General features: G+C 52.0%; 1 long non-coding RNA gene across 1 annotated transcript; it reads left to right on the plus strand.

The window, feature by feature from the left end:
* The first annotated feature begins 1,222 nt into the window (after positions 1 to 1,222).
* On the plus strand, positions 1,223 to 22,626 carry LOC133349150 (uncharacterized). The gene is made up of 3 exons (XR_009755892.1): positions 1,223 to 1,603; positions 9,580 to 9,726; positions 18,955 to 22,626. It is a non-coding gene; the product is annotated as an uncharacterized LOC133349150 (long non-coding RNA).
* Positions 22,627 to 24,692: the final 2,066 nt, after the last annotated feature.

The raw sequence follows: 24,692 nt of genomic DNA on the forward strand, positions 1-24,692 counted from the left end.
TGTGTGTACACACAGCTCGTATCTCTGTGTGTACACACAGCCCCCGTGTCTCTGTGTGGACACACAGCCCGTGTCTCTGTGTGTACACACAGCCCGTGTCTCTGTGTGTACACACAGCCCGTGTCTCTGTGTGTACACACAGCCCGTGTCTCTGTGTGTACAAACAGCCCGTGTCTCTGTGTGTACACACAGCCCGTGTCTATGTGTGTACACACAGCCCGTGTCTCTGTGTGTACACACAGCTCGTGTCTCTGTGTGTACACACAGCTCGTGTCTCTGTGTGTACACACAGCCCGTGTCTCTGTGTGTACACACAGCTCGTGTCTCTGTGTGTACACACAGCCCGTGTCTCTGTGTGTACACACAGCTCGTGTCTCTGTGTGTACACACAGCCCGTGTCTCTGTGTGTACACACAGCCCCCCGTGTCTCTGTGTGTACACACAGCCCGTGTCTCTGTGTGTACACACAGCTCGTGTCTCTGTGTGTACACACAGCTCGTGTATCTGTGTGTACACACAGCCCCCCGTGTCTCTGTGTGTACACACAGCCTGTGTCTCTGTGTGTACACACAGCCCCGTGTCTCTGTGTGTACACACAGCTCGTGTATCTGTCTGTACACACAGTCCTGTGTCTCTGTGTGTACACACAGCTCGTGTCTCTGTCTGTACACACAGTCCTGTGTCTCTGTGTGTACACACAGCTCGTGTCTCTGTGTGTACACACATCCCGTGTCTCTGTGTGTACACACAGCCCGTGTCTCTGTGTGTACACACAGCCCCCCGTGTCTCTGTGCGTCTCTCTCGCCGTGCGCTCGACAGGACGCACGGCGATGTGGAGACGCGGCGGGGGAAGAGCGACTCGACTCTCCACGCGACTCTCCACCGGCTCAACGAGCCACCTCCTCCTCCTGCTCAACAATGCGACTCACAGGGGCGCGCTGAGCCCCCCCCCATCATCCTCTACCCCCCTCCCCGTTATCCTCTACCCCCCCCTATCATCCTCTACCCCCCCCCATCATCCTCTGCCCCCCCCCCCCCACTTATCCTCTAAACCTCCGCAATCACCCTGCACCACCCCCCACCCTGAAACTTTGTCTCCCCCACTCCCCACCCACCCCGTGCAGCCCCTCTCCCTCACCCCCCTCTACCCCCCCGCTCCCACCACCCCCCCCCCCCCCTGTACAACCCCCCCCCCTCTACAACACCCCCCCCTCTACTACCCCCCTCCCCCATCAACGCCCCCCACCCCACCCCCTTCCACCTCGGATGAAAACTCGGAGCCGCCGCGACTCAGAGGCGATTGCGCGGGCGACTTCGAGTCGAGCGCCACTGCGAGTCGCATCGGGGGGGGGGGGGGGGCGATCCGACTGAGTTGACGCGACTGGAGAACAACGCTCCTGCACGGCATTGTCCACTCATGGGTGTCGTCCACCTACCGACGTCTACCCCACAAGTCCCGTCCACCTACCGGCGTCATCCCACCAGCCCTGCCCCCATCTACCGGCGTCATCCCACCAGCCCTGCCCATCTACCGGCGTTCTCCTGATCAGCGGCGACCTCAACCCGGGATCCAACTCCACTCCGGGGACGCGAGGACGACGAGGTGAGCGACACGCGCAGAGCGCGCGACCGCGTGGGGGGGGAGCGGTGGCGCAGTGGTTGGCGCACCTCGCCCCGCAACTCGGCCGCGACCCCGAGGTCCATTCTCGCGCACGACTCAAGAACAGCCGCGAATATTTGAACCAAATTCTGTCCCCTCCTCTGGGTCGACTGAGCCTTAAATGAGCACGTGCTAGCGGGTGCAAACATCGCCGTTGGGGAGACAAAGGCGGCCGGCGTGATGCTGGTCTCTCATCATCGCCCATGTGTGCCGTGCCGACCCTAATGGGTGCTCGCTAACAGCGCTTTGCCGCAACAGCAAGTGGAAGCTATGCCGGGTGATCTTTGTATGCGAGTGCATTTCTGTGAACGTATACATGTCTACGTATACACACGCACATGATGCATGTATACACACACACACACTGTGTACATACGCTAAAGACAAAGAGCCCCAGTGTAGGCTGCACAGACTGTTGGGACAAGTGCTGTTTGCGAGCACCTATGAAGGCCGGCACGGCGCACGAGGGTGTGGGTGGCCAGCACCACGCCCGGACCGTCTTTGTGTTTCCAGTAGCGATGCGTACACATGGAACCAGGTTCTAATTTGAGGCTGAGTTGACCTAGGGGAGGCCCAGGACCGGCTCAGATAATCGTCAGTGATGTTGGCCGTGAGTGGGAATCGAACTCGGTTAGGAGCCGGGTTCGTAGCGCAACGGGCTAACCGCTGCGCCACCGCTCCCTACACACATACGCACGTGTACACACATACGCACGTGTACACACATACGCACGTGGACACACATACGCACGTGTACACACACACGCACGTGTACACACATACGCACGTGTACACACATACGCACGTGTACACACACACGCACGTGTACACACATACGCACGTGTACACACACACGCACGTGGACACACACACGCACGTGTACACACATACGCACGTGTACACACACACGCACGTGGACACACACACGCACGTGTACACACACACGCACGTGTACACACATACGCACGTGGACACACATACGCACGTGTACACACACACGCACGTGTACACACACACGCACGTGGACACACACACGCACGTGTACACACACACGCACGTGTACACACATACGCACGTGTACACACACACGCACACACATATACTTATACGCACAATGCCGATACCTGTAAAGACACAAGCACACACTAAGGCAAAGATCTCCCATGTAGCCTCAGCAATCTTTGAGGGCAAGTGCTGCACGTACGTGCAAAGCGATACGTGCTGCGTACGTGCGCACGCAGACACGCGTATATGCGCACGCATCGATGCGTACACAGACATGAAGACACGTACAAAGAGCACGGCACACAGTCGCCTCCTCCTTCCGAATGTCGCCGCGGGATCTTTAAAGTGCAAAGATAATCAGACGACGAGGAACACCCACGACGACGCTGAGTTGGCAGCGATGCACACGCAGAGTCAAACAACAACAACAACAACAATTTAAATATTAACAACACCGTGTCTGTGTGGCCTTGTATATATATAACAGACGACGTTTCAGGCCATTGCCCTTCTGCGTAGCAATTAAATCAGCATCAAGAGAGATCAGGTTCGCAGTCTGGGACCAGGATGGGCCAGGTTCGACTCCGCCGGCTAAGAGTCAGAATAAGTATTGGGACCTTTTCGGCAAAGTCAAAGTATGAAAAAAATAAGGATTGTTTTGCCCTTTCTGGCAATGAAACAGGAGTTGTTAAAATGTTCAAACAAAAACGTGCTTTCAGAACATATATACAATACTCTGAGAATGTATTTGTTAGTTTGCATGCTGTGGTTAAATCAGTACACGATTCCTTGCAAAAGGTTTCGATTTGATGTTGGAACATCTTAACACAACTCCTGTTTTATTGCCAGAAAGAGGAAACGCTATCCTTATTTTTGTCACGGAATATGTACTTTTTTCGGGAAGAATCCGATGAGCTATGAAGCTCTTTATCACAGATGTCCCGTCACTCTCCACGCTCGTAGCCCCCTCTCTCCGTGTTCACGGCGGACCTTGATTTAATGACAAACAATTAAGGCACGCGGTGAATGCCAAGAGAGGGCGGCTCATGTACCACAATCAACAACAACAACATCATCATCTAACCTCAAGCTCATTTTGATTCTAGCAGGTAAAGCGCTCACTGAGCTACATGGTAGCTCTTGTTCAGAAGCGACCTGCCTTTCACAAATTGTAGCTCAACGAAGTGGCTCATCATCATCACCACCACGTGGACATTTGTAGCGGTCAAATACTCGAGACGGACGGTGATTGTCATTGTGGAGGGAGCAACGAGAGGATCCGGAGAAAAATCCACGCGACCACGGGGAGAGAGACACAAAAACTCCAAATATACAGCAGCAGGCGTCAGGGTCGGACCCCACGACCTCCTGTATACCAGGCGAGGTAGTTAACATCTCGGCACCGGAGCGCCCCAACAACAATACCATCAACAACAATACCATAATCAACAACAATAGTATCAACAACAATACCATCAACAACAATAACACCATCAACAACAATACCATCAACAATACTACCATCAGCAATAATACCATCAACAACAATAGGCACACGCACACCCACACGCACATAAAAAAGGAAAAAACCCGCACGCACACTCACACACACTCGCCCACAAACACACTCACTCACCCACACACACTCATGCACACACACACACTCACCCATACACTCACACAATCACACTCACCCACAATTACCCCCACACACACACTCATCCACACTCGCACACACTCACGCACACACACACACACCGCAAGACCAATCGAGATATCAAGATAGATCATTTTTGTTGCAGCCATAAATAATAACAATAATATCAGCATAACAATAAAAGATCAAAACGAACAGGGGCACAACCGCCACCATCGACTCATTATACCGGCTCTTGTAATTGTAGCTGCTGCTGTTGTTGTTGTAGTCGATGTTGTTGTTGTCGTTGCTGTTATTGTGCTTGTTGTGGTGGTTGTTGTAGCTGCTGTAGTTTTAAAGGTCGTGGTTGTAGATGCTGGCGTGGTGGACGAGTGGTGGTTACATGGTTAGTAGCTGTAGCTTCTATGGTTGTAGTTGTTGCGATGGTTGTTGTTGCTGTTGTAGCTGCAGTTTTACTGGTTGCTGACTTTTGGTTTGATGAACCTGAGAGAGCACGTGACCTCGACACCCACCGACTTCTACCCCTACCTCACGCACACTCACTCACGAACACTCACGCACACACACTCACTCACGCACACTCACACACACTCACGCACACTCAACTACACTCACGCACACTCACCCACACTCACGTTCACTCACGCACACCCACTCACCCACACTCAATCACGCACACTCACCCACACTCACCTACACTCACACTCACTCACGCACACACACTCACGCACACTCACCCACACTCACGCTCACTCACCCACACTCACTGACGCACACTCACCCACACTCACGCTCACTCACCCATACTCACGCACATTCACTCACGCACACTCACTCACACTCAACTACACTCACGCACACTCACGCACACACACTCACGCACACTCACTCACGCATTCTCACACTCACTCACGCACACTCACTCACGCATTCTCACACTCACTCACGCACACTCACTCACGCATTCTCACACTCACTCACGCACATACACCCACACTCAAGGGCGCTCTAACACATACAAAGCCCTCCACAACATCAAACACACTCATTCACTCGAAATAACTCTCACGAAATAATGAATTCACGTACTCATCCACTCACACTCTCACTCACCCACTCTCTCGCTAACTCACTTAATAATTATCACTCTTCCACTCAATTACTAAACTCACACAATTACTCACTATCTCACTCACTCACTCTCGCTGTTCCATTCTCACACTCTTTCTTACACACTCACAATCTCACTCACACCCTCTTACACACCCATTAACTCACACGCTCACACACTCTTTCTTACACACTCACAATCTCACTCACACCCTCTTACACACCCATTAACTCACACACTCTTTTTTACACACTCGCAATCTCACTCACACCCTCTTATACACCCATTAACTCACACACTCTTTTTTACACACTCGCAATCTCACTCACACCCTCTTACACACCCATTAACTCACACACTCTTTTTTACACACTCGCAATCTCACTCACACCCTCTTATACACCCATTAACTCACACGCTCACACACTCTCACTCACACCCCCTTACACACCCATTAACTCACACGCACCTCACACACTCTTTCTTACACACTCACAATCTCACTCACACCCTCTTACACGCTCATTAACTCACACGCTCAAACTCTCTTTCTTACACACTCACAATCTCACTCACACCCTCTTACACACTCATTAACTCACACACTCACACACTCTTTCTTACACACTCACAATCTCACTCACACCCTCTTACACACTCATTAACTCACACGCTCACACACACTTTCTTACACACTCACAATCTCACTCACACCCTCTTACACACTCATTAACTCACACGCTCACACACGCTTTCTTACACACTCACAATCTCACTCACACCCGCTTACACACCCATTAACTCACACGCTCACACACTCTTTCTTACACACTCACAATCTCACTCACACTCATTAACTCACACGCTCACACACTTTTTCTTACACACTCACAATCTCACTCACACCCGCTTACACACCCATTAACTCACACGCTCACACACTCTTTCTTACACACTCACAATCTCACTCACACCCTCTTACACACCCATTAACTCACACACTCTTTCTTACACACTCACAATCTCACTCACACCCTCTTACACACCCATTAACTCACACGCTCACACACTCTTTTTTACACACTCGCAATTTTAACTCTCATTCTCACCCTCTCACTCTCTCTCTCTCTCCACTCTCACAAAGCCGCGTCTCCTCGTGCGGCCGAACAGAAGCCCTCAGCGAACAATGAGTGGTCGGGGGGGGGGGGGCGAGACGGGGTGGGGGGCAGTGTAAAGGAGGGAGGAGGAGGATGATGGGGGAAGGGGTGTAGGATGATGAGGAGGAGGTAGCAGCTGGGAAGATGTGGGGGGTGTGAAGGGGGTTAGGGGGGGGGGGGCTCAGAAGCTACTACACAAAAGCCGTGTGCCCTAACATACAAAGGCAAAGATCCCCCGTATAGGCTTTACCAGACTGTTGGGGCAAGTGCTGCTCGCGAACAACGAACTATGAAGGCCGGCACGGCACACGACGGAGTGGTGTGGCTAACATCCCCAGCCCGGCCGCCTTTGTGTCCCTAGTGGCGATGTTTGCACACAACACCAGGTACTCATTTGAGGCTGAGTCGACCTATGGGAGGTCCAGGACCGGTTCAGATAATCGTCGCTGTGTTTTGACCGTGAGTGGGAATCGAACTCGGGTCGCCGGGTTCGTAGCGCAGCGTAGCGCTGGCCGCGACACCGCCGCTCACCACTACACAAAAAACGACAGAGACACAGGCAAAGATCCACCGTGTAGCCTTAACATACTGTTGGGGCAAGTGCGCACACACACTCTCACAAACACTCACTCCGCACCTCAGATTAGTGCGGTTGGCTACGTGCGGTGCGAGAGAAGTCCAACGTACGTACAAAACACAGACACACAGACACACACAGACACACAGACACAGACACACACACAGACACACACACAGACACACAGACACACACACAGACACACACAGACACACAGACACAGAGACACACACAGAGACACACACACAGAGACACACACACAGACACACACAGACACACACACAGACACACACACAGACACACAGACAGACACACACACAGACACAGACACAACACACAGACACACACACACAGAGACACACACAACACACACAGACACACACACAGAGACACACACAACACACACACACAGACACACATACACAGACACACACAACACACACACACAGACACGCACATACAGACACAGACACACACACAGAGACACACACAACACACACACACACAGACACACACACAGACACACACAGACACACACAGAGAGACACACACAGATACACACACGCAGAGACACACACAACACGCACACACAGACACACACACACAGACACACACACAGAGACACACACAACACGATGCGTGCGAGGGTGGAGTGGGTGGAGTGCGAGGGTGGAGTGGGTGGAGTGGGTGGAGTGGGTGGGTGGATGAGAGCGAGCGTGTTGCGCTGGAGCTACTCTGCGCTACGAACCCGGCGACGCGAGTTCCATTCCGCGCTCACGGCCACCAACAGCGGTGACGATTGTCTTAACCGGTTGTGGGCCTCCGCTAAGGTCGGCTCAGCCTCAAATGAGCACCTGGTGCGACGATGCGGATTAAACATCGCCACTGGGGAGACAAAGGGGGCCGGGCGTGGGGTGCCGGCCAAACCCCCCCTTCGTGTCCCGTGCCCGGCCTTCATAGCGCGCTGCTGCTCGCTAACAGCACTTGCCCCAACAGCCTGTCGAGGCTACGCGGGGGATCTTTGTCTGTGTGTGTGAGAGAGAGAGAATGACAAAGCTTCGTCTAGCGGTGACCCCGCGAGACCCCTGGTGACCCGATTAGACCGTCCCCAGTGTTCGGTCAGACAATGCCCCCCCCCTCGCTCCCATTGTTCACTCGGGGCACACAAAGACAGCGATCCCCCCCCCCATCGCAGCCTCTCCCGAATCCAGAGGTCGCAAACGGGTTTTGATTCCTTACCCGTACCCGGCCGCACCAGGGTCGCAAACGGGTACCCGTACCCGGCCGTACCCGTACCCTACCCGTACCCTACCCGGGTACGCGTACGGGTATCGGGTACCTGATTGCGACCTCTGGGATGAAGCTATGTTGCAGGCGCGGGTGGGTTGATTCTAGGAAGTTGAATTGTGAGAAGAGACAAGACGTTGGGAAATGAGTGACAAACAGTTACTCACCAGGTGACTCACGGTCTACCCGTACCCGTACCCGGCCGCACCAGGGTAGCCGGGTATCGGGTAGGGTACGGGTATCGTGTACCCGGTTGTGACCTCTGCCCGAATCCCACCCGCGCCTCTGCGCACGCGGCCGTGTTTGGTCGATGAGTGGGACGTGTCGCGTGCGGTGTGCACGTGGCTGCGTGTGGGTCACGCGCGCCTCCTGCAAACGCGCGGACGGGTGGGACGGTCGCGGCTTGCGAGCGGCTACCGTCGACGGGGGTGGCGAGCGCCAGCGATCGGCGGGGGGGCTGCGTCTGTAGCCGCAACAGAGGAACGTTGCACGGTGACTGGGATGGCCGATCAGGGAGAGTCGCGCTCTTTACGCGTGGCGGCGTTCACACGAGAAGGCGCGTGTTTTTTTTGCAAGAATGCGGTTCTTGCTTTCGGGAACACTTTTAGCACAACGCGTGCCGTTACAACGCGGATCGCGCGCCGTTTTCACGCAGAACGTGCGTCCCGTTATAAGGCGGAACGCGTCCCGTTATACCGCGGAATGCGTCCCGTTATAACGCGGTTTCTGAGCGGGCAACGACGAACTACTTTCTTGAGTTGCGCGGCTGAGCGGTGCGGTGACCGCAAGACGCGGAGTGATGCCGTGATGCTTCATTCCGACATTCGTGCTCAAGCTACGCGCCGACCTTTGGATACTCGAACGCGCGAACAAGCAAGGACCGCTCTGTGTGGAGCTGCCGAACGTTGGCCGATATCGCCCCGCCTGTTGTCTCATTCATCTCTGCCCGGCCAACAGCTGACGTGCACGTTTATTTATATAAACAGATGACTTGGTGCGGCTGATGCGTTTGATAATGGCACACAAGCACATCCGTGAACAACATTACCAACATCATCATCATTTAAAAGGGCCATTGCCCAAAGCGTCGCCTATCATATAAATGTTTTTTTCTTTCCTTTTCAGGCCACACAGTGTTATTGACGAACGTGCTGGTGATACTATTTGACGAATCCATCCATTGGCTCTCCAACGGCTTCAGCGTCACACTCCACGGCAGGCGCATCACGTGGTTCACTGATGGACGCGATTCGTATTCTACACAATCCATGGGTACGTGTCTCGGTATGTGTTTTGAATCCTGTATATATATTTGTTAAATATATATTAAGAAATATTTACTTTATTATCTTCGAAACATAAGTTCACCATTTCGGAGAGCCACGCGGTATTTGATCTCGTGACATATCATCGCCATCGTCGTCGTCACCATCATCTATCCACTGCTGGATGGAAGAATCCGTCCACCCACTCCGTGGCCACCCTTCACGGTCCCCGCGCGGCCGCGATCCACATCAGCTGATACCAGCGCTCCATCTCCACGGAGCTCGCCCACCCAAGCGCTTCAGTCTCCCGGATCCTTTGGCTGTTGATCCGTCACCAGTCTCGCCCGTCGGATCTCCATCATGGCGCCCAGCTCACGCCCACAGGCCACAGGCCCACTTAGCTGCTCCACATCGCTTGTCAATTATATCTTCGTGTGGTTTATTTCATCCATTTCCCCCTCTTGCTGCCTCTGAGTGCAACAATAATAATAATAATCGTGATGATGATGATAACATCGGACATTCTTCATAAAGAAGGGTAATGGCCTGAAACGTCGCCAATGTGTTAAGCTTTAAATTTCGATTTAAAGCTTTCGTGACTGCAGGGATTCATCTTCTTGGTTCTTTCGGTAAAGTCACGTAGAAGGGAAGTAATAAAATAATAAAAATAATACAATTAAAACATAATAAAATACAATTCTCACGACGTTTCGGCCACAACGCAAGCATCCGTCCTCAGGTGAAGAACAGGTCTGTCGGAAAGACAGCGTCTGAATGAACACCATCAAGCTTAACCCCTAACCCAGCTTAAATATACGCTGCCAAGCTTGGTGGTGTTCATTCAGACGCTGTCTTTCCGACAGACCTGTTCTTCACCTGAGGACGGCTGCTTGCGTTGTAGCCGAAACGTCGTGAGAATTGTATTTTATTATGTTTTATTTTTATTATTTTATTTCCCTTCTACGTGACTTTACCGAAAGAACCAAGAAGAATGTGTTAAGCTGTTGTTGTTGTTCGTTGCGCTCGTGCGCCGCTGAACAACGTAGCAGCAGCATCAGCAGCATCGCCGAATCATTCGTGTGGTTTGTGGAGAGGGCTTACTCAAGCGGCATCTGTCAACATCAGTTGACGAGCACGTCTGCACATTCATCGTTGACCGCTGTGTTTAGGCCACGTGGCGACCTGGCCCATTGTGTGTTGTGGGCACCCTCCGCCACCCGACGCAGCGAAGATCGCACTCGTCATACTCTTTGGTTCTTTCGGTAAAGTCACGTAGGTAAATAAATAAATAGATCACGACGTTTCGATCGCAACGCAAGCAACCGTGATCAGGTGGGACAACCACAGCAAGAAAAAAACTGTTGATAACAGTCGTTTCCGCTCGCTCGCCTGCCCGAGACTGCGTCAATGCTCCTCGGGACAGACACCCAGGAAGTGAGACACAGACACACAGGAAGTGAGACACACAGGAAGTGAGACACAGACACACAGGAAGTGAGACACAGACATCCAGGAAGTGGGGACTGTCTCTGACGCTCGGCCACCCGAGTTTGAACCCCAATTTCGGCTGACTTACAAATGAGAAACCTCGTGCATTGCGCAAAACAATCAGCACTTGGGAGACAAAGGCGATCGGGCATGGTGCTGGTCACCCACCCGCTCGTGTGCCGTGCCGGCCTTTATAGGTGCTCGCAAACAGCACTTGCCCCCCAAGGGGCTGTTCAGGCTACCAGGCGGGTGGATCTCTGACTCCGGAGCAGATGGGCAGGCGTGAAGCGAGCCGACATTTGGGCCGTCAAGTCGATACGTGGATGCATTAAGGCCGATAGTGACCTCACGCACTCAGCCAATCATCCCTTCCGGGTCGATACAATCGCTACCACTTTGACAAAGTAAACACAAGCTGACACACACGTACACCGAAAGAAAGGCGCGTGCGCGTGCACGCACAGAAGACAAAGGTCACCCGTATAGCCTCACCAGACTGTTGTGGCAAGTGCCGTTAGAGAGTAGCAGCACCTATGAAGGCCGGCACGGCACACGAGGCGGTGGGTGGCCAGCACCACGCCCGGCCGCCTTTGTCTCCCGAGTGGTGAGAGGTGGCGCAGTGGTTAGCGCAGTGCACCGTGAACCCGGCCGTATAAGTTCGTTTCCCAGCCACGGCTCTACATTGAACTGAGCGAGCCTCCCCTAGGTCGACTCAGCCTTAACCGAATACCTGGTGCGGTGTGTAAAAGACCACCCAATAATTAGAACAGCACTTGGCGATACTGGGGATAATTACGATGATTGTATAACTCTGGACTCATCATATTTACATTCACTCCTTCCCGACAAGCCCCCACTCTCTCTCGCTCGCTCTCATTGCCTCGTGTAATTCTCGCACCGCAGTGAACACTCAGCTCTGTCACGCGACTCAGATTCCACTCAATTCGCCTCGACCCCACGCAACGCAACGCGACTGCGACCCAAACTCTCCACCCGCCTGGCATCTCGGCACGGCGACGAGACGAACACTCCCCCCGTGTACTCGCATCGCGATACATTTACATCCATCATCATCATCATCATCACCGCTGGATGAATGACCCCTCCACCTCCTCCACCTCCTCATGGTCATCGTCCCAAGGCGTTTCCACTCTTCTCGCGATCTTGCGACGGAACCATGAATCCAACCCACCGCTGCTCGTTTACAAACAAAAGACAAAGATCCCCCGTATAGCCTTAACATACTGTTGGGGGCAAGTGCTGTTAGCGAGCACCTATTACGGCCAGACCGGCACACGAGGGGCTGGAGTTGCCAACACCATGCCCGGCTGCATTTGTCTCCGCAGTGGCGATGTTTTGACACACCGCACCAGGTATCAATCTGAGGCTGAGTCGACCTAGGGGGAGACCCAGGACCGGTTCAGATAATCGTCACCGACGTTGCCGGTGAGCGGGAATCGAACTCGGGTCGCCAGGTTTCGTAGCGCGGCGCACTACCCGCTACACCACCTCGACACAGACACACGCATTGCGGCACCCTCTCTAAAACATCAGAGACGTCCTGCCGTCAATACCCTCGTCTCTCGCACGACCCCTCGTCTCTCGCACGACCCCTCGTCTCTCGCACGACCCCTCGTCTCTCGCACGACCCCTCGTCTCTCGCACGACCCCTCGTCTCTCGCACGACCCCTCGTCTCGCGCACGACCCCTCGTCTCTCGCACGACCCCTCGTCTCTCGCACGACCCCTCGTCTCTTGCACGACCCCTCGTCTCTCGCACGACCCCTCGTCTCTTGCACGACCCCTCGTCTCGCGCACGAACCCGCAGGCGACGGAGAGATGACGGCTGCAGCGCGCGTTACGTTCGGCAGAGCTCACGACTTTCGATTTTCCTCGTCATCCCAAACCCAATTCTCTTGCTCCTCCATTGCCATCGCTTTGCCCCCCCCCCCCCCCAACGTTTGTGCTTTTAAATGGTGTAGATTGGGAACTCGTTTCTTTGGGACTGCTCTTAATCTTCTTGGTTCTTTCGGTAAAGTCACGTAGAAGGGAAATAATAACATAATAAAAATAAAACATAATAAAATAATTCTCACGACGTTTCGGAGGCAACACAAGCTTCCGTCTTCAGGTGGAACCGTCACAGCACGACTGCTGTATCGAGTAAGTCGTGCTGTGACGGTTCCGCCTGAAGACGGAAGCTTGTGTTGCCTCCGAAACGTCGTGAGAATTATTTCATGTTTTATTTTTATTATTTTATTATTTCCCTTCTACGTGACTTTACCGAAAGAACCAAGAAGATGAATCCCTGCAGTCACGAAAGAAGCTTTCAATCGAAACTGCTCTTAATGTTTAGTTTGTTGTCCCCCCCCCCCCCACACCTCCGATTGGCGCGGTTGGCTACGTACGGTGCGAAGGAAATTCAACGTTTCGGAGTGTTTGGAACCCCAACTGGTTCCGCGTCTCGGCATCTCCAGCCTGCCATCTCCGCCCTCAGTTAATCTGACTCGGTTATTGAAATCACCGACGTTCAAGCGTGTTTACAGCATAATCGGAATTATTTTATTTTTCTTAAAGTTTCATTTGTTTTAAATCTGCAATTGTGCAATGCTGCGATGTTGTCTGCCGGCGGAATTGCCCTTGGCAAAATCATATCTCCTTAGCTCAATGGACTTTGCTTGCGACTTGCGGCTTAATCATTACGGATCCCTTCAATAGCTTGTTCTGCACCATGATGATTGTGGTGATTGTATAAGATTCGAGCAGGCCACGTGATGCGAGTTTTGGTTGAGATACAGGACACACATGTATATATGTTTTAATGAGCAGGGATGAATCATAAAAGTTTAATTGGCGGCGTTAATAATTAATTGATGTAGCGGCCACGTGGTGCGCGTGACGTCCTATGCCCGTGTGTATATTACATTTATTATAATTACTAAAAAAATTGAGGTTATTCTAACATCTGCTATTATTATTATTCTTTAAACCGTGTAAATATGCATTATATACAAATACGGAGTTTCAGAAACGTCCAAACACACAAGTGCGCGAATTATATTCTCAAAAACGGTTTTTTTTTATTAATCTAAATTTGCAGTGTGAGATTCATATTTCCAAGAAATCAATAATCCACAATGCATTACCTTACGATCTCTGAATCTGCCATTCTATCAAAATACCAATGTGCCTATCAATATATTCCTATTTAGAAACATGGACCTGTCTGTCAATATTTGTCTCGTTTATCGGATTTGGCAATTATATATATATTTAATGTACAGCGCTGTGCGATGCAGTTATCATGAATGACGCGATACAAATTTAAAGTATTGTTATTTGGTTATGTAGCTGTAATATCATCTATTAATTTGTCTGGTTATGTTCACCTGGTTCTGTCTCCATACATCTATAATGATGTCAAATCTCAGCTCTGTAGCCCTTCTAGAACAAACCGAGAGCTGAATGTACAACATTCACTCTCTAAATCAAGGTCGTCTCGAGGTGTGACATTAAACCACGTGATATCGTGTTATGGTTTATAATCGGTGGTAAAACTTCGGGGTGTGGATACATGGCTTGGGTGAGTGATGCGTTTCGGGATCAGGGATTCCACCGGGTTCCCGCGTTCGGGTTAAGTTTGGGGTCAGTGTTAGAATTGTTTTTGGGGTACTTATGATTTCGGGTTAGCCCTGTGGGTCAGGGTAATGATTGCTGTTCGGGATATCGGACCGGGATTAGAGGGATAAGGCCTTCTTGACACTATCGACGTATCCCAGATAAATCTGTGCCGTCAATCTACGAGTGGATCGAGAGCCCACGATGGTGCGCAAGGGATAGCGATGGTGGAAGAGAAACTCTCTCCAAAGGTCGCATTACACAAGGGTCACGATGTGACCTGCAGAGCAGACGAGTGGCCGCTTCACGCAGACATTGGACGACGTTGCCGTGATTGCTCGCGAGTGACCTCCGTTGAGAGATGGCTCCTCCTCCTGCTGCTCCTGCTGCTGCTCCTCCTCCTCCTCCTGCTTCGCCTGCTCCTCCTCCTCCTGCTGCTCCTGCTGCTGCTGCTGCTGCTGCTCGTCCTCCTCCCCCTGCTCCTCCTGCTGCTCCTCGCTTAACGCGTGGTTTTCACGCTACAAAGCGTTTTCACTATAACGCGGTTCTGTCCGTTTGGGAACACTTTTCACGCAACGCGGAACGCGAACCTCGTTACAACGCGGAACGATCGCCCCGTTATAACGCGGTTTCTGAGCGAACTACTTTCTCGAGCTGCACAGCCGGGCGTAATGATACGGTGGCGCGGAATGATACGGTGACGCGGCAGCGTACCGTCGTCTCGGTTCTTTGTCCTGCCACGGGATGACTGCAGGACGAGTTGGGGCCGCAGTCCAAATGCGATTCCAATTCCTCGCTCAACGCGGGTTTCTCTTCACGCTGGAACTTTCCAGGAACGCGTTCTGCTGCCGCGTCAATCGATTGGTTGAGAAATGAACGCACTGATTTGGAGACGTTGCTGCTGCTGCTGCGTTGGTAGTGGTGCACAAGCAGTGTCAACAACAATAACAATACTTGCATTTTATTTAGTGTCATTCATGCCAATGGCATCCCACAGCGCTCCACAGTATTCATATATAAAAGGAAAAAATCCCATATACGCGAACTACAACAACAACAGCAACAACAACACCACTACGTGTGAGTGGCCGGCATTAAAATAGATAAATATAATTACAGGCGATGTTTCGGGCGATGGCTATGAAGAAGGGCGATTGTCCGAAACGTCGCCTATTACGTACGTGTTGGGTTTTTTCTCTCAGGGTCACACGCACACACGCGCGCGGTGCCATTGAGAGACGCGATGATGATGATGATGATTCACAACACAGATGAAGCTGACATCAGCTACACACCTTTAACTCGCCCTAACTGGCTGTTGGGACAAGTGCCGTTAACGAGCGCCTATGAACGCCGGCACGGCACGCCAGGGAGTGGGTGGCCAGCATTAAGCCCGACCGCCTTTGTCTCCCCAGTGGCGATGTTTTGCACATCGCATCAGATCACTAATTTGAGGCTGAGTCGACCTAGGGGAGGTCCAGGACCGGTTCAGATAATCTTCACTGATGTTGGCCGTGAGCGGGAATCGAACTCGGGTCGCCAGGTTCGTAGCGCAGCGCGCTAACGACTACACTACCGCTCCCCACTACACGCACACACCCGCACACACGCACACCCGCACACACGCACACACGCACACACACACACGCACACACCCGTACCCACACCCGCACACATACCAACACCCGTAGGCACGCGCACACACGCGCACACACCCGCACACATACTAACACGCACGCACGCACACACACACACTAACACACCCGCATACACACATAGTAACACGCAGATAACTAACACGCATACACTAACACACACACACTAACACACACCCGCACGCACATACACCCGCACGCACATACAGACACACGCACACACCCGCATACACGCACGCATACACACTCACTAACACACACACACTAACACACACACACTAACACACACACACGCTAACACACTCACTAACACACACACTAACACACACACACTAACACACACACTAACACACACACACGCAGACGCACACACATGCACACTAACACACACACTAACACACACGCAGACGCACATACACACACGCACACACACTAACACACACACACTAACACGCACACCCACACACTAACACACACACTAACACACACACACACGTACATACACACACTAACACACACACTAACACGCACACACGCAGACGCAAACACACTAACACACACTCACTAACACACACACTAACACACATACACGCACACACACACTAACACACACACACTAACACACACACACTAACACACTAACACACACACTAACACACACACTAACACACACACTAACACACACTAACACACACACTAACACACACGCACTAACACACACACTAACACACACACTAACACACACACACACTAACACACACACACTAACACACACGCACTAACACACACGCACTAACACACACACTAACACACATATACTAACACACACACACACGCACACACACACTAACACACACACACTAACACACACAACAACAACCGCCATTCGCCACTAAGTGGCGGTGACGTCACCACGATGCTTGTGCCAGGCCAAGTGCACCTTGAGGCCACGTGAAGTGTCGAACGCCCGCCGGCAGACGCAAACACACTAACACACACTCACTAACACACACACTAACACACATACACGCACACACACACTAACACACACACACTAACCAACATACACACTAACACACTAACACACACACTAAAACACACACACACACACTAACACACACACACTAACACCCACACACACTAACACACACACTAACACACACTAACACACACTAACACACTAACACACACTAACACACACACACGCACACACACACTAACACACACACACTAACACACACACTAACACACACACACTAACACACACGCACGCAGACGCACGGCAGAGCGTCACGAGGCGCCCCCCGCCCCCCGTGAGACGCGGACTGTCATCGCAAAGGGCGGTCGGGAATCGGCTCGCAGATGTCTGAAAGCAAAAGAGACTCAGACGACGCATTGTGACCCCAGGGGGTGGGGGGCTGGGGAGTGGGGGGTGGAGGGGGGGCGTGGGTGGAGGGGGGGCGATGATACTGAGTGCGTCGTGAACCCTGAACCCTAACCCTGTCCACCCCCCCTCAACCTGACATCTGCCCCCCCCTACACCCCCCCCCAATCCCCATCCTACACCCCCCAATCCCCATCCTACACCCCCCCCCCAATCCCCATCCTACCCCCCCCCATCCCCATCCTACACCCCCCCCCCCAATCCCCATCCTACACCCCCCTCCCCTCCACTCCCAAACACGACCCCCGGCGCCCCTAGAAGCAGATGGCAAGCCTCGGCGTGTGAGTGCGAGTGTGTGTGTGTGTACGTGTGTGTGTACGTGTGTGTGTGTACGTGTGTGTGTACGTGTGTGTGTGTGTGTGTGCGCACGTGTGTTTGTGTGTGTACGCGTGTGTGTGTACGTGTGTGCGTGCGTGTGTGTGTACGTGTGTGCGTGTGTATGTGTACGTGTGTGCGTGTGTATGTGTGTGTGTATGTGTGTGTGTGTACGTGTGTGCGTGTGTATGTGTACGTGTGTGCGTGTGTATGTGTGTGTGTATGTGTGTGTATGTGTGCGTGTGTGTTTAAGAGGGATTTGGGGAGCGTTTGCGCAGTGGTTGGCCCTTGCCTTACGAACCCGGCGAGCCGCGAGGTGGATTCCCGCTCACGACCAATGCCGGTGACGAATCCTGGATCTGAACCGGTCCCGGGCCTCCCCTAGGTCGACTCGGCCTCAATTGAGTGCGGGATTACCAACGTCCCGGCCTTCATAGGTTGCTCGCCAACATCGCACTTGTCCCAAAAGTGGATTAAGGCTACGCGGGGGATCTTTGTCTGTGTACGCGCGGTAGTGCACATTGCACACGCGTCGTGCGGACATTTGTCGCACGCGGAGACGGAGCGGTGATGACATCGGCTCTCGACTGGGATCGTGAAAGGTGGTGGTGGCAGCAGCTCGGGGGAGACCTTCATCCAGCAGTGGATCGTCCATGTAATTATTTAGTTTATTATTGTAATTAATTATTCATCGCCTGTCTCTGTTGTCATCACAGTTCCAGAGGCGAATCTCCCCCCCACCCCCTCGTCGACGTCCTGGAAGGATTGTGGCAGAGCGACTTCTTCATTCGGGAATGAATCTACGGTGAGTGACGTGCGCCGCTACAATTCCCCGGGCTCAGAGGCGGGCTATGAAGAGGGGCCGTTGCCCGAAACGTCTCCAATTTAATTAATTTAGTTTATTTTAAGGCCACGGTCTTGTCGACGAGTGCGTTAATTTTTTATTGGGGTGTGGGTTTTGGTGAGCAATTAGCGATTTAAAAAAATATGTCGACGTGTTAAAAGCGCATTAAAATAATCTCCATTGATCACTCACGGAGACCCCATTGATCACTCACGGAGACCCCATTGATCACTCACGGAGACCCCATTGATCACTCACGGAGACCCCATTGATCACTCACGGAGACCCCATTGATCACTCACGGAGACCCCATTGATCACTCACGGAGACCCCATTGAGTCTCACGACTCCTTGTCAGGAGGGTGCTGCCACATTGGGGATGTGTGGCCACGAATTCCACTCGTGATAATTTGCTGGCTTCGTGTGGATCTATGGGTCCCTGTGTGAGTCTGTGGGTCTCTGTGCGAGTCTGTGGGTCTCTGTGTGAGTCTGTGGGTCTCTGTGCGAGTCTGTGGGTCTCTGTGCGAGTCTGTGGGTCTCTGTGTGAGTCTGCGGGTCTCTGTGCGAGTCTGTGGGTCTCTGTGCGAGTCTGTGGGTCTCTGTGCGAGTCTGTGGGTCTCTGTGTGAGTCTGTGTGTATCTATATTTGGTCTGTGGATCTTTGTGTGAGTCTGTGAGTAATTGTGTGAGTCTGTGGGTCTCTGTGTTAAGTCTGTGGGTCTCTGTGTGAGTGTGTTTGTCTCTGTGTGAGTCTGTGTGTCTCTTTGTTAGGTCTGTGGATCTGTGTGAGTCTGACGGCTCTCTCTGTGTTAAGTCTGTGAGTTTCTGTGTGAGTGTGTCTGTCCCTGCGTGAGTCTGTGGGTCTCTGTGTGAGTCTGTGGGTCTCTGTGTGAGCCTGTGGGTCTCTATGAATTCCACTCACGACACTTTGGTGGCTTCGTGCGTTGGGGAGAATGCTCAGACAACCCACGACGCGCGACGGCTCCAGTCGCCCCACAGATGGATTCAATCGGGGTTAGCTTCCGAGATCCGACGGTAGCGGGCACGTTTGGCTCCACGATTTGATTCGCCCGGTGGGAAGGTTGCGCAAACTTTGACCGGTTTCCCCAAATCGGAGTCACCTCCCGACAGCGGCCTCTTGCGGCGTCCGTGCGATCTGATTCGTCGGCGCTGATTTCACAGCCGCGTTCCCGATCGTTTGAGCGAGCGACTTACGCAGCGGTGCACGAAGCACGATGAACAACACACGAACCAAACTCACAAACGTTCGTTAGTTACAGTGTGTGGCCCTAAAAACAGTAAATATATATGATAGGCGACGTTTCGGGCAATGTCCCTTCTTCACAGCAGATACATAGAGTGGTGGGTCGAGAGACGGAGTGGGTGGCAATAGTTTGCGACTGCACGTGCTCACAACATTGGGCCCTGGCGATGCGAATCACATTGCTACAAATGTGTTCTGATGACCCGGTGTTTAAATAGACTTGCGAAAAGTTAAGAGTGATGCAGCAGTGGCTATTGGGTAACAGAAAAACCCTTCAATAATCAAAACTGATTACTTTACGAAATACAAGCATTTGTAGAGTTTCTGGCACATTGCATTGATTTTTCGATCCACAGTTAAGCAATCAAATCGCCCTGACGCAAGTAAAAATAAGCGGTTGTCTTAGTTTAGCAGCACAATCGCTTTCTATAATAGTTTGCCACTCAATCGCCCGCAACTGCTTTGTCCACCCCTTAGCGAGTGGTTGCGCATTGAGGCCGTTACACTGCGGGTCCAGGATCGTCACGGCCAATCAGACACAATGGGTCGCTAAATTACGCGCGATGAAAGACGCTGCTGTTAATCGGTCGCGTCTTCATCGTCACCGTCATCATCATCGTCAGCCCACTGCTGGACCGCGTTAGGTGGCGGCACGTGATGGAGGGAAGCCTTCATACAGCAGTGGATAGACAACGGCTCAGGTAGACAAAGTGCAGGTCTCGGACGTCTCGTTCTGACGTTGTGGGGATATTAATGGCGTTCGCGTGGGGCTCACGACGTTCAGCGTTTGGAGATGCAATTTGCACGAAGGACGCGAAATGAAAACTAAATAATTATTATTGATAATTATAATATTGAGGCCGTCTGTTGGCCGAAATGGAGAACCCGATCGATTACTCTGCCAATTGAAGTATTGATTGCGTCTAAAAGTAAATTTAAAAAAGAAAGATGCCTTTTAAAATGACGAGACGTTCAAAGTGTCGATCGGATTGCGATGGTGTCACGTTGGCGAGGCGGCGAGACGACGCGGGGGGGGGGGGGGGGAAGACTTCGTGGCAGGCGATCGAAGATGCCGGCTCCGACACGCACAGCTTGTGAGCGATTGTGAGCGAGAGATTCGCGCCGTGAAGAACAACAACAACGTCAATGACATCGTCCGTCCTGCACACTCAGCGTGGGCTGTCTGTTCGATAATCGTAATCGATGTCGTCGTGTGATTAATTGATATGTCGACGATCTGTCCCGCCACTCGAGAATAGATTAGTAAATACTTTTTTCAAATTTTCTTGCTGTGGATTTCACACCTGATGATGATTGCTTGTGTTGCAGTCGAAACGTCGTGAGAATTTTTATTGTTTTATATTTGTGTTATTTTGTTATTTCCCTTCTACGTGACTTTACCGAAAGAAGCAAGAATATAGATACAGCTGTTGTTTAAGCAACCTATTGTTACCAGTGTTTACGTGTTATTGGTTCTTCCGGTAAAGTCGCGTAGAAGGGAAATAATAAAACAATACAAATTTAACGTAATAAATTAAAATTCTCACGACGTTTCGGCCACAACAAAAGCAGCCGTCCTCAGGTGAAGAAACAGAGCTGTCGGAAAGACAGCGTCCCAATGAGTGGCTGTGAATATTATAGTTAAGTTGCTTTGCGGGCGAATGTGGTGGGATTCCTCAACTACAGACGAGAGCAGTGGGATAATCACAATCCCTATCGCCTCCAACGCAGCAGCGTTCAATAATCAATTACTCAGTTCGCTTTAATCAGTTACGCACACACTCACTATTGTATTGTTACGCGGGCGCAGAAGTTAAATTATATATTTCTATTTAAAGCTTTCGTGACTGCAGGGATTCATCGTATTGGTTCTTTCGGTAAAGTCACGTAGAATGGAAATAATATTATGTTTTATTTTTTATTATTTTATTATTTCCATTATACGTGACTTTACCGAAAGAACCAAGAAGTTCAAATATATGTTTAACATTTACAGCCGCCTTGCCAATCCACTGCTGGATGAAGGCCTCTCACCAACGGCCCGTGTCGGTCGTGGGGGTTGTTTGACCACGCTGGTCAGTGCGTGTTGGTGACGGGGGGCTGCAGTGGGGAACTGGTATTTTGTTTTGAAGAGGGGCCTTTGCACCGAAACGTCGAATGTGTTTGTGTTTATGCGGCCGCTAATCGGTTGGTATGTAAACATGTATGTTTGTATGCTTTTTACATGAGAAAAAAACCATTCAGTAATAAAGGATAATAAAATATAAATAATGGAAAATAATTATAGCCGTGGTCTGCTTTTGTTCGCGGCTGTGTGAATCTTGCGCTGTGTGACACGTGTAACGCGTCAATAAGCGAGTGTGTGTGTGTGTATTGGAGTAAGCGCTGTTAGCGAGCCCCTATTAAGGTCGGCGCATGAATTGGAGTGGTGTGGGCCAAATACTACGCTCGTACGCCGTTGTCTGCCCCCAATGCTGATGTCTGTAGGATACACGAGGGATCATCTTTCGGCCTTTGTTCACGTAACATTCGCGTGTGCGTATGTGTGCCGTGCTAAGTAGACAGCACTTGCCCCAAAAGTCTTTAAAGGCTATTCGGGGGATATTTGTCTTTATCGTGCATTGGAGACAAAGGCGGCCGGGCGTGGCGCTGGCCACCCACCCTCTTCGTGTGCCATGCTGGTCTTCATAGGCGCTACCCGCTAACAGCACTTGCCCCAGAAAGTATGTTAAGGCTGTACGGGTACCTTTGTCTTTATACCATTACATGAAATTCGCGCGATTCGCTGGCGCGGTGCATAGCGCAGTGCGCCACGATGCCGCCACCCGAGTTCGATCCCGGGCTACGGCGAGCATCAATGTGAAACCTGTTCCCCGGGCCACCTCTAGGTCAACCCAGCATTAAAATTTAGTACCTGGGGGGAGACAAAGGCGGCCGTGCGTGGTTCTTGCCACGCCAACCCTGCAGCGCGCGCTGTGCCGGCTTCAGTAAATACGTGATCGCTCACCGCACGTGTCGCCCCCAAATAATGTCATGAACATCATTAAAAATATATATAATAATCATCATCATGAGCCGTGATCTCTTCACTGCTGGATGAAGCCATCGCCTCGTCTCACGACACTGCCATGTTCGCGATCCGCCATCGCTCCATCTCCTCCTTCCCGCCGACGTTTCGAGCGGCGTCCTCATTCAAGACGAAGGTCACAAGGAGAGGGTCACGGTGACCCAGTGACACAGACACAGAGACAGTCGAGAGGAGGGGAGAGGGGGGGAGGAGCCCCCCCCACGCCCGCCTCGGTGACGTCACCGCGAAACTGAGCACTGCGGCAAATCGTGCCGCAGTGAACCCCCTCCACACACACAGACACAGACAAAGGTGCCCCGCGTAGCCTCCGACTGCCTGGTCGGGGCAAGTGCTGTAGGTGACCGGCAACCACACAAACATACGACGACGTAGAGACGCAGCACCCTGACGCGTACACACAAAGACAAAAGCTCCCCGTATAGACACCACGGACTGGAGGGGCAAGTGCTGTTCGCGAGAACCTACGAAAGCCGACATGGCGCACGAGAGGGTGGTGCGGTCAGAAGCACGCCTGGCCGCCTTTGTCTCCCCGCTGTTTTTTTTTCAAAGACACGGCACGGCAGGTGCTCGTTTGAGATCGAGTCCAATATCGATGCTGACACTCGCCACTGCTGTTCGCGGTGAGCGGGAATCGAACGCGGAACGCCGGGTTCGGTAGCGCGGTGCGCTAACCGCTGCGCCACCGCTCCACAAGGACATGGGGACACATGAACGTACGCGCAGAAGCAAATAACTCCCGCACAGCCCACACGGACTGTTGGGCCGAGTGTTGTTAGCGAGCACCTATTAAGAGCGGACAAGACATACGCACGCACACACAAGACAAATACACCCCGTGTATATATCCGATTAGCACGGTTGGCTACGTACGGTGCGAAGGAAGTTCAACATACATTACAGACTATTGGGGAAAGTGCTGTTTGCGAGCACCTACAAAGACTGGAACGACAGGCGAGGGGGTGGGTGGACAGCGCTACGCCCGACCGCCTTTGTCTTCCTAGTGGCGATGTTTTACGCACCACGCCCGTTACTCATATGAGGCCGAATGGACATAGGGGAGACCCAGGACCGGTTCGTAAAATCATTACCGGTGTTGGCCGTGAGCAGGAATCGAACTCAGGTGGCCGGGTTCGTAGCGTAGCGCACGAATGGCTACACTACAGATGCCCAAATGCATACAAAGACAAAGACACACATACACACACATACACTCGGACAGACACGGACACACACATGACGCATCACAAGAAACACGTGTG

The sequence above is a fragment of the Lethenteron reissneri genome, chromosome 29 (genome assembly GCF_015708825.2).
Source record: "Lethenteron reissneri isolate LAM-NWPU_2019-01 chromosome 29, ASM1570882v1, whole genome shotgun sequence".
Lineage (NCBI taxonomy): Eukaryota > Metazoa > Chordata > Hyperoartia > Petromyzontiformes > Petromyzontidae > Lethenteron > Lethenteron reissneri.